We start from the raw sequence: 12,974 nt of genomic DNA, 5'->3' as shown, positions 1-12,974 counted from the left end.
ATGGGTAATAAATGCTGGCATTGCCAGGCATGTCCCGCTCCTGCGGATTGATAGAAAGATGAGACATAAACTGGAGGGGAAACAATGCGTCAATCACATTCTTGGAACATAGGCCAAGCCAGGTGAAGGACCCCTTTCTCAGAAGGTGCACAAGATGTATTTTAAGCCCAATCAAGTTGTATCAGAACACGATTACTGATGCATGATTTTTTTTATTCCTGGCTTATGTAATTGCTCAAATATAATTGCCAGCGTTCGATATGAGTTTATGTCTTGGCCATTGGTCCTGATAGTTGGATACAATGGAAGTCACTTTCCAAAATGCATTAATCCAAACAGCGGTCTGTCAATGAAAGTTGGTTGGTGAGTCTGAATCTCTGTCAATTGTATTGCATCAATGTCCACACTCTTAAAAAAACCACAGTAGTCACAGACTGATTTGCATAATCTTGAGGGTTTAATAGGTTTTATTTAAATCGATGATTTTACAGTGGGTCAGTGGAAGGTCCCTTATCCCTGTGACTATAGGTCGGGGGTTCAAGTTTATTACAGGCACTTGAACACAAAATCAGAGCTGACTGCAGTGTGATGTGAAGTATGAGATATTGTTGTATGAGATGTTAAACGTGCTCTGTCGGCACGTCCAACAAAATCTCTTCATCACCAGAGCATAGAAAATCTTTCCAATCATCATAAGCTTTCTTCAAGTGTACATTTGCTATTTTTTTCAGTCTTGTTTTCTTCTGCCTTTATTTCCACTTTGTTTTAATCTTCCTTCCCGCAGCAAGATTTCTCGTGTGGCACCAAGCCACAATGGACAATTGTGCATTCTCTCTTGGCTGGTCTCCAAGATGTGTGTGATAGGTAACCTCGACAGTGTAGGGTCTCAGAAATCTTAACTACTCAAATGCCAAAACAGAGTGTGTGTGTGTGAGTGATAGCACACCTATCTGTGCATGTGTGGATGAATGTTTGAGGCCTATCAGGTCTGAATGTGCCTGTACATATTATCTGACACCATAAGCAAAGGGTTCTCCTATTTACCAACAGCACTATGTCTCAGTGTGTGGAGCTGTTGCCCAAACAGCTCCAGCGCCCCAGGTTCAATCCCGACCTCAGGTCCTGTTTGCATGGAGTCATAGAATTGTAGAGTCATACAACAGAGAAACAGGCCCTTCGGCCCATCTCGTCCATGCTGATCAAGATGCTCCATCTAAGCTGGTCCCATTGGGTCTCATTTGGGCAATATCCCTCTCAACCTTTCCTATCTATGTACAGTTCAAGTGTCTTTTAAATGTTGTTATAGTCCCTGCCTCAGCCACCTCCTCTGGCAGCTTGTCCCACAGACCTAGCACCCTCTGAGTCTGCACATTCTCCCTGTAACTGTGTGACTTCCCCCCAAGTACTACAATGTCCTCCCACATCTCACAGATGAGTGGGTTAGTGGTGTCTAAGTGCTGGCAGAACGGGGCGATTTGGTGGCCATGTGGAGAGAATAAAATGGATTAGTGTAGGATTGGTTAGCATGCAACAAAAGCTTTTTACTGTACCTCGGTACACGTGACAATGAAATAAACTCCAATCGATTAATGTCGATTAGTGTAAATAGGTGCTTGAAGGGCCTCTTTCTGTCCCACAAGTTTATTATTCCAGCCCACATTCCCCTGTGACACAATTTTCACAAAGAGACATAAAATAATTATTCATCCCCTTGCTGAGAGCAAATGTTGCAATAAACTATAGAGGATGTATTTGTGTAATAGCCACGGCACCTCAAGGTAATTAATTGCACGTGACAATTAATATTTTTGATGGCTACGGTGGTTGTAAAGAGTATCATAGAGGTTATTTTTCTGAAATCCCGTGCTGTTAAATATTCCCCTCCAGGCCCCATGACATCCTGATATGGAAATATGTTACTGCTCCCTTATTGTCACTGGGACCGAATCCAAGAACACCCCACCTCCACTGTGGGAGCACGCACCTTCTCCAGGTGTTTAAGTCGGCAGCTCAATGCTCCCTTACTGAGGACAGTTAGGGTTGGCCACCCTAATGGCATTTTTTTGTGAAATGTGGCAAACCAGGGATTGATAAATAGTAACACCAAGCTTGATGGAGGGGAGAGTATACGTTCTGTATCACCTGGTTCTCCTCATGGGACAAGGAGATTGGACTTGAGCTCCTTAGAGTATAGAAGATGATAGACTGATCCAATTGAAGAGTTTAATTTGGGTAAAATAAAGTAGATATGGTAACTATTTCCCCTGGTGGGAGACCCAGAATAAGGGAGATAATACCTTCAAACAAGAGCCTGGTCACTTGGGGCTGATGTCAACAACTATTTCTTTAAACGGTGGTCAAAATCTGGAACACTTTCCCCTCAAGAACTGTTTGAAGTTAGAGCATGGTTTTTTTTGGTCAGTTGGCAATCTTAAAATAAAGATATAAAAAATTTATATTGGGCAAGGGAATTATGGATTAAGCAACTGTGAAACATCTGGAGCTGAGATGTAAATCAGCTCGGATGAAACGGAATGGTGGAACACTCGAGTTAGTGAATGGTCTCATCCTGTCCCTATGATCACTGAAATGAAACAGGACAGTGAATCATGACCTTAGTGCAGAGGGAATGGGGATCCTGCGGCAGAGGGGTGTTTTAAATTTAGATACAATGCAGGCGTTGTCGATATAAACTACTGCATGCATCACCCAACATGACCTTAAAGTTACCTGCAACTCCACAATCTTCTGGGCATCCATCATCCCATTCTCCTTAACCTTCACCGTGTTATCACATGAACAGCTAAGTAATAAAAGACAGAGTGCACTCCCGCAAAGCCCCTCAGGAGCTCCGGCGTTTCAAGCACTAATCCTATGGCAAAGCTTGGAGGAAGCCTTTATTATTTCATTGTTGACCAAATACGGTGCCAAAGTTGGAGGAGAGAAGCATCAAAATGAAAACACGCCGATCAAAGCAGGGAGGTGTAAAAGAGTTCTGAATATCTGAACCTCACACTCGTTGCCTTGTAATTCCCTCCTGGAACCAGTTTCAAAAATTCCGTGGCTCTCCGTGGGAATGTGAGGAATGTGTCTATCAGCTCCATCCGCCAATATTTGATTTAGATACAATGATCGACACAAGCAAAGTATCTGTTTTGAACAAATACCAGGCCACCGGCGGTAAGGTAACACTGGCTTCAATTTGCCCCTGACATACCACAGCATGCAGAGTGGAAATGTAATAAATATTTAAATTATTTAACAATAAGGAACTTATGCAGTTCGAGAATGTATCAATTACACAAACTGGGACTGTATTCTATGGAATTTAAAAAGGTGTATGGGATGTGACAGAAATTTTCAGAATTTAAGCAGAAGTCCTGTGTTTTACTGGTTGGATGTTTAGGATATTAGGAGACAGAATCTAAACGTTTGAGGCAAGTCCTCTCAAGGATAAAGTCAGGAAGCATTCCGCATGGTCGGAGGTTGGAATTTAGAATGTCCCTCTGTAAAAGACAATTGACACTGTATCAGTTATTCATTTTAAGTATGTGATTGAGAAATGTTGTTAAACAAAGAGAGATGGGGAGGTCAGAAGTTATTCATGACCTCATTGAATAGTGTTTAGTTTAGTTTTATTTGTCATCTGTAGGTTAACGCAGGGTCAACAATGATATGTTTTTGACAAGACAACGGGTCACCTCAGCAATGATATTACAAGGATAAGACACAGCGCGGAAACAGGCCCTTCAGCCCATCAAGTCTGCACTGACCAGCGATCCTCACACATTAACACCATCCTACACACACACTATTGACAATTTTACACATACACCAAGCCGATGACCCTACATACCTGTACGCCTTTGGAGTGTGGGAGGAAACCGAAGATCTTGGAGAAAAGGGATTCAAAGGGATTCAAAGTAACATTAGCAAATTTGAGAGGGGATCTTATTGAAACATGTAAGATTGTTAAGGGTTTGGACACGCAAGAGGCAGGAAACATGTTCCCAATGTTGGGGGAGTCCAGAACCAGGGACCACAGTTTAAGAATAAGGGGTAAGCCATTTAGAACGGAGACAAGGAAACACTTTTTCCTCACAGAGTCTGTGGAATTCTCTGCCTCAGAGGGCGGTGGAGGCCGGTTCTCTGGATACTTTCAAGAGAGAGCTAGATAGGGCTCTTAAAGATAGCGGAGTCAGAGGATATGGGTAGAAGGCAGGAACGGGATACTGATTGTGGATGATCAGCCATGATCACATTGAATGGCGGTGCTGGCCCGAAGGGTCGTATGGCCTACTCCTGCACCTATTGTCTATTGTCTATTGTCTAAAACCCACGCGGTCACGGGGAGAACGTACACACTCCGTACAGACAGCACCCGTAGTCGGGATTGAATCCGGGTCTCCAGCGGTGCAAGTGCTGTAATGCAGCAACTCTACTGCTGCTCCACCGCAGCCGCCCTAACATCTTTCATGAGCTTGGCAATCTCCTCGTCTCTTCCTCTCCTTCTGATAAAAACGATCCTGCGATTGAATCCAAACAAAGGCCCCAAAGCAGAAGCATCCGTGTCGCGGGGCTGGAAACTGGACATATCCTGACCTAATTCTGCCACCACTATCATCTATTCCGACAAGTGATGGTTTCCACTGATTGTCGCCGGAAGCGTGCGTCTTTTTCGGGACGGACGTTGACAGTGACGCCAACGTCTGTAACAAGATGGACACGAAGAGAAGATGAAGAATGAAAACAAATTCCGTACTTCCCTCTAATCTTGAACCAAACTCCTTATATTCTTAGTACAATCAACAAGGTGTGTTTCATAATTCAGCCTTGATGTTGGCTGTGTCAATGCTCCCTGGTTTACCCTGGGTACCTTCTTTAATCCTGCTGCTCCCCTGATCTCAGAATCAATGGGGTGAGCGCTGGAGAAATCATGTTCCACACAGCGTATGGCAACAGGAAGTTTAGCTATCAATCATCCAGTTGAAGGTCAGCTTCACCAGGGAGCATTCCTGACTCTGGGAATGTTGATTAGGAATTCAGGCTTGGAGCTCAACCAGACAAACATTTTCTAACCTGTGTACTCTACTCAACTGTCATCACCTTCCCATTACAGGGACAACCCTAACATAGACAGACCCTAACATGGGGCTGATGCTAGTATATTTCATTATAGAATCATGGGCAATTTAGAGTCATACAGCATGGAAACAGGCTCTTCAGCCCAACATTCCCATTCCCATTATCCGTATATCACGAAAGCCTCATCTACACTAGACTCACCAGCCCGTGTTTGGCCTATATCCCTCTAAATATTTCCTAGCCAAATATCTTTGGAAGCGATTCAGGCCATTGTGCATGCTGTATCGTCCACTACTGAGTCATTCCTCGTGGACCTGTAATCTCTCTCGCTTCATGTTTACGGGATTCCTTTCTGAATTTAGCATTTGAATCTTCTTCCAAACCTTTCAGCAACATATTTGATTGGTCAAGTTACCTCTTGGGATTCTCCCACACGTCACCTTAAATGGTTCTATCCATTTTATTGCAAGTTGAGATTTAGGACACAGTCTCGAGATGAGTCGCTTAATGCAGTCATAACAACAACATGCAAACTCCACATGGACAGCACTGAACCAATAATCTGGAGCTGTGAAGCATCTGCATTAACCACTGTCCCATTGTATTCTAAGTGCAAAGGGGGGGGGTGACAATTTTTTTCTTTGTCGTTGTCCTTTTTCAGTAAACATAAGTAATTTAACTCATTTTTCCAACAAAGGCTAGTGAACTAATTGCTTGGGATGGTTAGAATAGACTGATGCAGTGAGGATATACCCCATTCCCTTCATTACAGTGAACTTATTCATCAGGGAATCATGAAGAAGCTATAGAAATGCAAGTTAGTTCTTTATCATAAGAAAATGCATAAACATGTATCTATTACACATGATGGCTCTTCTGATCTGATAAGAACACGCAGACATGGGAACATTGCCTTGGGTTCTAAGTGTACTATGCAGAGGTATTTCAATTAATCAGTGTTCTGAAACCCAGATGACTTGAGCCACAAAAATGTCAACATGTCTTATCGGTTTGATCTTTTTAAGGGGATAACAACAAGATATGTTGGTGTTTTCTGACATGAAAGATTGTAACAGGCAAAGAAAAGGCTTTAAAGTCATTCTAAGTTAACAAGTGATCTACTGTAAGCATTTCTTAGTTGGAGACTCAACATTGATGTTGATAATGTCTGGATGTTGCTTATTGTCACGTTGCAAGCTCTGCTGGGCTGAGTTGCTTCCAATATAGTTACGTGTACGATGTGAATTGATACGTGAGAGCCAAGAGGTTGTGGTATATCACGAAAGGGTCCAGAATTCACTTGACAATCAGCTATTCGACCATGCGATAGGTCAATACTGTAAACCCACAGGAATCCTGGCAGCACTACACGCAAAAATATTAAAAACCTTAAGAACATCTTTACCTTTGGAAGATCCATTTACAGAGGAAAAGTATTAAAGTAGTTTCCAAATAATCTGAAGGGGGAGGCGAGATGAACAGACAAACACGCTGCCTGAAAAGGAGGTTGAAGTATAGGTGGTAGAGTGAGGTAGAGCTGTGGAACTTGCTGCCTTACAGCGTCAGACACCCGGTTTCCACCCTGACTATGGGTGCTGTCTGTACACAGTTTGTACCTTTTCCCCGTGACTGCATGGGTTTTCTCTACGTGCTCCGGTTTTCTCCTACTCCAAAGGCGAAGAGGTTTGCCAGTTAATTGGCTTTGGTAAAATTGTAAATTGTCCCCAGTGTGTAGGATGGAGTTAGTGTGTGGGGTGGTCGCTGGTCGGCACAGACGCAGTGGGCCAAAGGGCCTGTTTCCACACTGTATCTCTAAAGTTTAAAGTCTAAAGTAGTTATTGTAAATTGGGATATGGAAAGTTTAACTCTCATAACCCAGCGCATTCCCTGTACCCAGGAGGGTGCTCAAGAGAATACAAGAAGCTGAGTCACTGTTAGATTGTTTTCAGCAATAATGTAGTCATTGAACCTAAGCATCTGCCTATGGTGACAACCCCTGCAAAAACAGAATAAAATGGGATTACGGTAGGATTAGTGTAGATCATAAGGTCATAAGGAGTAGGAGTAGAATTAGGCCATTCGGCCCATCAAGTCTACGCCATTCAATCATGGCTGATCTATCTCTCTCTCCTAACCCCATCCTCCTGCCTTCTCCCCATAACATCTGACACCAGTACTAATCAAGAATCTATCGATCTCTGCCTTAAAAATATCCTCTGACTTGGCCTCCACAGCCTTCTGGAGCATAGAATTCCACAGATTCACCACCCTCGTACTAAATAAATTTCTCCTCATCTCCTTCCTAAAAGAACATCCTTTAATTCTGAGGCTATGACCTCTAGTCCAAGAATCTCCTACGAGTGGAAACATCCTCTCCACATCCACTCTACCCAAGCCTTTCACTATTCTAATGAATGGGTGTTGTGTTAGGATATGGTCAATAGGCCTGTGCTGTGCTGTGCCACTGTGGCTTGTGGTTGCAACAGGTTTGTATTGCATTGATTTATGACAATCACGTGTACTGTGATCAGTGAAAACTTTTGTTTGCATGATATCCAGCCACATTATACTCTACATATTGACGCGATACACAGTACAGTACTACAATGGGCAGTGCAAAGAGAAAATTACAAATGTGAAGAATACGGTATTACATCTTTATAGTGTTACACTTACAGAGAAAAAGAGCAGGGTCCATTAAGAGGTAGGTTGGAAGATCGGGATTACACCCCAGCTTTTGGAAGGACCATTCAGTGGTCTGATCACAGCATGGAAGAAGCTGTGAAGCTGTCCCTCTAGCTGGTGGTGCATGCTGAGGTGCAACCTTTTGTTTTTTCTGCTCGATGGAAGAGAGGGGAAGAGGGAATGACTGTAGTGAAATGATCCTTGATTATGTTAGGTATTGCCAAGGCAGCGTGAAGTGTAGATGGAGTCGATGGTTGGGTGGCTAGAGTGCGTGAAGGACTGGCGTATACTCACTTCACAACACTCAGCAGAGGAGCATTGTGAGAAGTAGCCACAGATTCATTATGTGACATCCACCATCTAGAAATTTAGCTCCTGAGTTATTCTAACTAACATCTCCCTTGCCTGTTTGTCCAAAGTCTACTCCTGAGAGTTCAGCAATAAATGGTTAGGCCATCTCAAGGAGTTTCACAATCTTAAAAGTTTGTTCTTCAGTTATAGGCAGACACAAAAATGCTGGAGTAACTCAGGGGGACAGGCAGCATCTCTCGAGAGAACGAATGGGTGACGTTTCGGGTCGAGACCCTTCTTCAGTTCTTCAGTTCTACCTCTCTGGTCCTAATGGAGCAGTCAGAAATGGTGAGGTTTTTACCCAAGATTCAGTCAACATCTCTGTGTACTGTTTTGTTACATGGAGATGTTCTTCGGTCAAACATCGGTCAAGTCAGCATCTTTATGACATTACGCACAACACTGTGTGTACAGCCAGTTTTATCCTACAAATCACAAATAACTTGTCTGCAGAAAGCCAGATAAGTGCTTGAATAAAGGAAATTTATAGGTTCATGGGGAAAGGACAGATCTCTTCTCATTTCCCCACTTCTTAAAACTTGTAATTTTGAGCGAGATTTTGAAAGATGTTAGCTAGAACGCACTTGACTGAAGCTCCTTCTGAGTTCACTTGCACTGGATGTGTTTCATAATTTCATGTTGCCGAGAGAGTGCCACATTAAACAAGCTGATTCCTACTGGAACAGCAGCATTGAAACACTGCCTCTGGACACTGCGAGCTCGGGGAAAGCAAATGGGTAAACAAGGAAGAGGGGGCGGGGGAAGCGAAGGTGAGAGGGCAACCACTTGATCTTCGTGGGATGATTACTGCCTCAAACTCAAAGCCAGAGTTTGGAAAATGGCTTTAATATAAGAATATTTTAAAAGAATTAAGACACACAATTGAAGAGTCATGGTGCTTATGATAGATTTGACCACATCATATTTAGATTCAGCAGGACATGCAGCTTCTCTGGAGAGAAGGAATGGGTGATGTTTCAGTTCTTCAGACTGAGTTACTCCAGCTTTTTGTGTCTATCTTTGGATTAAACCAGCATCTGCAGTTCCTCCCTACACATGTTTAGATTCAGTCATAGATTCAAAGTCAGACAGCACAGACACGCGCCCTTTGGCCTAACTTGTCCATGCCGACCAAAGTGCCTAACTCTACTAATGTTATGTGCCTGCATTTGTCCAACACCCATCTAAACTTTTCCTATCCATACATCTGTCCAAATATCCTCTACACATTGTAACTGTACCTGCCTCTACCACCTACTTTAGAAGTTTGGTCCACATGTCCACCCTCTGTGTGAAAAGGTTGCTCCTCAGATCTCCTTTGAAGCTTTCCCCTCTCACCTTAAACCTATGTCTTCTTGTTTTAGACTTCCCTACTCTGGGAATAAAATGTCACTATCTATGCCCATCATGGCTTTATCTATCGGGTCACTCCTCAACCTTCTTTGCCCCAAGAAAAAGTCCTTTCTTATCCAATCTCTCCTTATAACTCAACCCCTTCCAGTCCAGGCAACTGTGAATCTTTTCTGCGCCCCCCTCGAGTTTAATCACATCCTTCCTATGGTGTAGCAACCAGAACCACACGCACTGCTCCAAGTGTGGCCTAACAAAGGATTTGTACAAACACAACATGATTTTATGGTATTTTAAGATTATCTTGCAATTCAGAGTTGCTTATGTGCCATATTATGTGCCAAGTGGCTCACTTGGTAGCACTGAATCAGAAGATTGTGGGCTTGAAACTGGGTCGACCTGGTCCAGGACAATGCTCCTGGTGCAGAACTGAAGAAGTCTGCAGTTTCGTGGATAGCTCAAGGTTCAAAGTAGGGAGCAAGTGATTATGATCTGGATGTCACTGCCGTCGTGATAAAAGCAAGTCAATCAGGATTTCTAACAGGGAATTGGATAGTGGTTTGAGGGGGAGATAATCTGCAGGGGATGGAGGAAGAGGAATCACTGAGGTTCCCCTACGAGGAACTGGTAAAGATTCGGTAGGCAAAATGGTTGCATTCCGTGCCATAACAGTTCAGTGATTCTATTCCCTCACCATTATCCATTCTGCTCACAGTCACCCTCCAGTAATCCCTGTTAAAAAATATGATGACGTCACTTGGGAGTCGAGGCTGCCTGCTCTGCCAACACTCACAGTCCAAGCTCACAGAGGTAAGGTGTCCACTCGGGTGAGCGGTCTGATTTTTGCCTGTGTCCGCGGGACCACACCGGGGAAGATCACGGGAAAAAAATCATAGACTGGCGGACACGGGAGGATAAAAACAAGCAATGCGGAGCAAAACATTGTGGAGCTGGTCTGGGATATATGCTTGAGTCCCAATCCCACCATGCTTTTGAATTCATCACATCTGGTAATTTGTGGGTTGGCATCAGAATAAAAACAATCCTGGAAGTTGCCAGGTTATTATAAAAATCCAGCCGATTTCCTGATCCTCGTGTTGGTGTGACTTGCACATTACTCCAGCCTCGCTCTCTGGTTAACTCCTAACATCCCCCACCGTGGCCAATCATTGCACTTACTTGTAGATCAGTGCACCTCTACCTTGACCTCTACCTAGGTAAGGCTGGTACAATGAGGGCGGCACGGTGGCGCAGCGGTAGAGTTGCTGCCTTACAGCGCCAGAGACACGGGTTCGATTCTGACTACAGGTGCTTTCTGTATGGAGTTTGTACATTCTCCCCATGACAACGAAAGTTTTGTCCGGGTGCTCCAAGTTCCTCACACGTTCCAAAGGGTTTGTAGGTTAATTGGTTTCGGTAAATTAGTAAAATTGTCCCGAGTGCATAGGATAGTGATGGTGTACGGGGGGGGGTTGCTAGTCGGCGTGGACTCTGTGGGCTGAAGTGCCCGTTAATCGAAATAACAAATGCGGTTGTTTGCATCCCAACATAAGAGACATTCAAGATGCATGTGAAAGTGAGTTCTTGCCTTTCTCTGAGAGTTATAGAGGGGTACAGCACGGATAAAGGCCCTTCGGCCCATTGAGTGCATGCTGACCACGAAATATCCATTTGTACTAATCCTACATCAACCCATTTATTTCCCCGCTCACTATCGCCATCCCCCCCCCCCATCCCACAGATTCTACTATTCACTTACACTGGATGCAATTTATGGTCTCCAAGTAGGCTACCAATCCACATATTTTTAGGACATAGGAGACATTAGGACATGGGGCATCCGGGGGAAAGCCACGCAGTCACGAAGAAAACTTGCAAACTCCACACACAGCACTCAGGTTTTCAGGTATTCTGTTCATTCTCACTGACATCAAAGAGGACATGACCTCATTGTTGACCAGGTACATTTAGCATTAACTTTGTGAATAAACTCAGTGTGAAACTATTGAAGCACAGCCACTATAATGCCAAGCCATTTTACCATTCACCAATGCCAGAAATGTTTTGACTTCACTTAGCGTTGAGTTTGAGAAATCACAGCTGTTTTCTATTTTCCCAATCTGTTGCTCGGAATCAAATGTATGCATAACATTGTGTTCCAGCATGTTTATTGGTGACAGAAACCCTTCTAAATCCTCGGTGCACTGCACTTACTTTATTGCTAGTATCATTTGAAGACATTTTCCATTACAGAAATGCTATGTAATTCATATCCTGGGAAAATTCAACATCACATTTAACCTTTGAGGTCCTGAGTTTCCTGTAGATGCAGGGCTGGATTTACGTATAAGCTAGACAAGCTTAAGCTTAGTGCCTCGAGATCTAGGGGGGCCTACTCACCTCGCTGCCTCACTGACCATCCGCCCACCGGGACTTGCTACTCTTTGCCCGCTGACCCTGGCCACTCCACCGCCCTCCAGCAGCCCGCAGCAATCGCCTTACCTGCAGCCTGGACTCAGCACCGGGCCTGAAGTTTCCACGCTGCAGATTCCCACTCCCCTGGGTTTGACTGCGCTGGGTCTTAGTGCTAGGCCCCCTAACCCTGGTAATCTCAGTGGCTGTTCCACTGGGTCTTCCCCATTACCCTCAAACCATGTGACCCCAGCTCCTCCCCACCCACACTGCAGTCCTCATACCCCCCTCCCCCCTGACCACCCACCACCCCTCCACCAGATATCGCCTCGGCCTCAGTCCACTCACCTGCCTTCCTCCGGCCCCAACCCCCATCACTGCCATAGGCCCAACACTCCAGCTTCAAACAGCGATCCAGGTAAGGTATCCACGGTGAATCCAATATGTATTTTAAAACCAACTGTTTAATGACAACATACAGTAGGATCTAATAGTGTCACACTGTCACTGTCAGGTAGTCATGGTCTTCTAGTCGTGGGGGTGGGGATTGGGGGGGGGGGCTCACAAGTGAAATAGCTTGGGGCCTCCCTTCATCTAAATCCGGCCCTGTGTAGATGCGTCTGAAAGAGAGAGAGAGAGAGAGAAAGAGAAAGAGAGAGAGAGGAGGGAGAATGGGAGAAGATGACTCCGAGGGTCAGACAGAATAAGATGGTGAGAGGAGTGGGGTGGGGCAGAATGATACGTAAAGGGATATACAGGCTAAGGAAGAAGCGTTGTGACAGAGAGGGAGAGAGAGAGAGAGAGAGAGAGAGTTCCAGGAAGGGCATGAAGGATATGAAGAAGGAATGGGAGGTAGACAGAGAGGTGGAGAAAGGAGACAGAGTGACAAAGAGAGAGCAACAATGACAGCCCAGTGTCACAGCTGGGAGAGTTATTGCCTCACAGTGCCAGAGACTTTTGATCCGGTGCTGTCTGTGCAGAGTTTGCACACTCTCCCTATGATCATGTGGGTTTCCTCTGGGTGCTTAGGTTTCCTTCCACATCTCAAAGACGTAGGTTAATTGGCTTCTGTAAATTGCTCCCAGTGTGTA

The sequence above is a fragment of the Leucoraja erinacea genome, chromosome 33, assembly GCF_028641065.1.
Source record: "Leucoraja erinacea ecotype New England chromosome 33, Leri_hhj_1, whole genome shotgun sequence".
Taxonomy (NCBI): domain Eukaryota; kingdom Metazoa; phylum Chordata; class Chondrichthyes; order Rajiformes; family Rajidae; genus Leucoraja; species Leucoraja erinaceus.
This window is presented reverse-complemented; position numbering follows the sequence as displayed.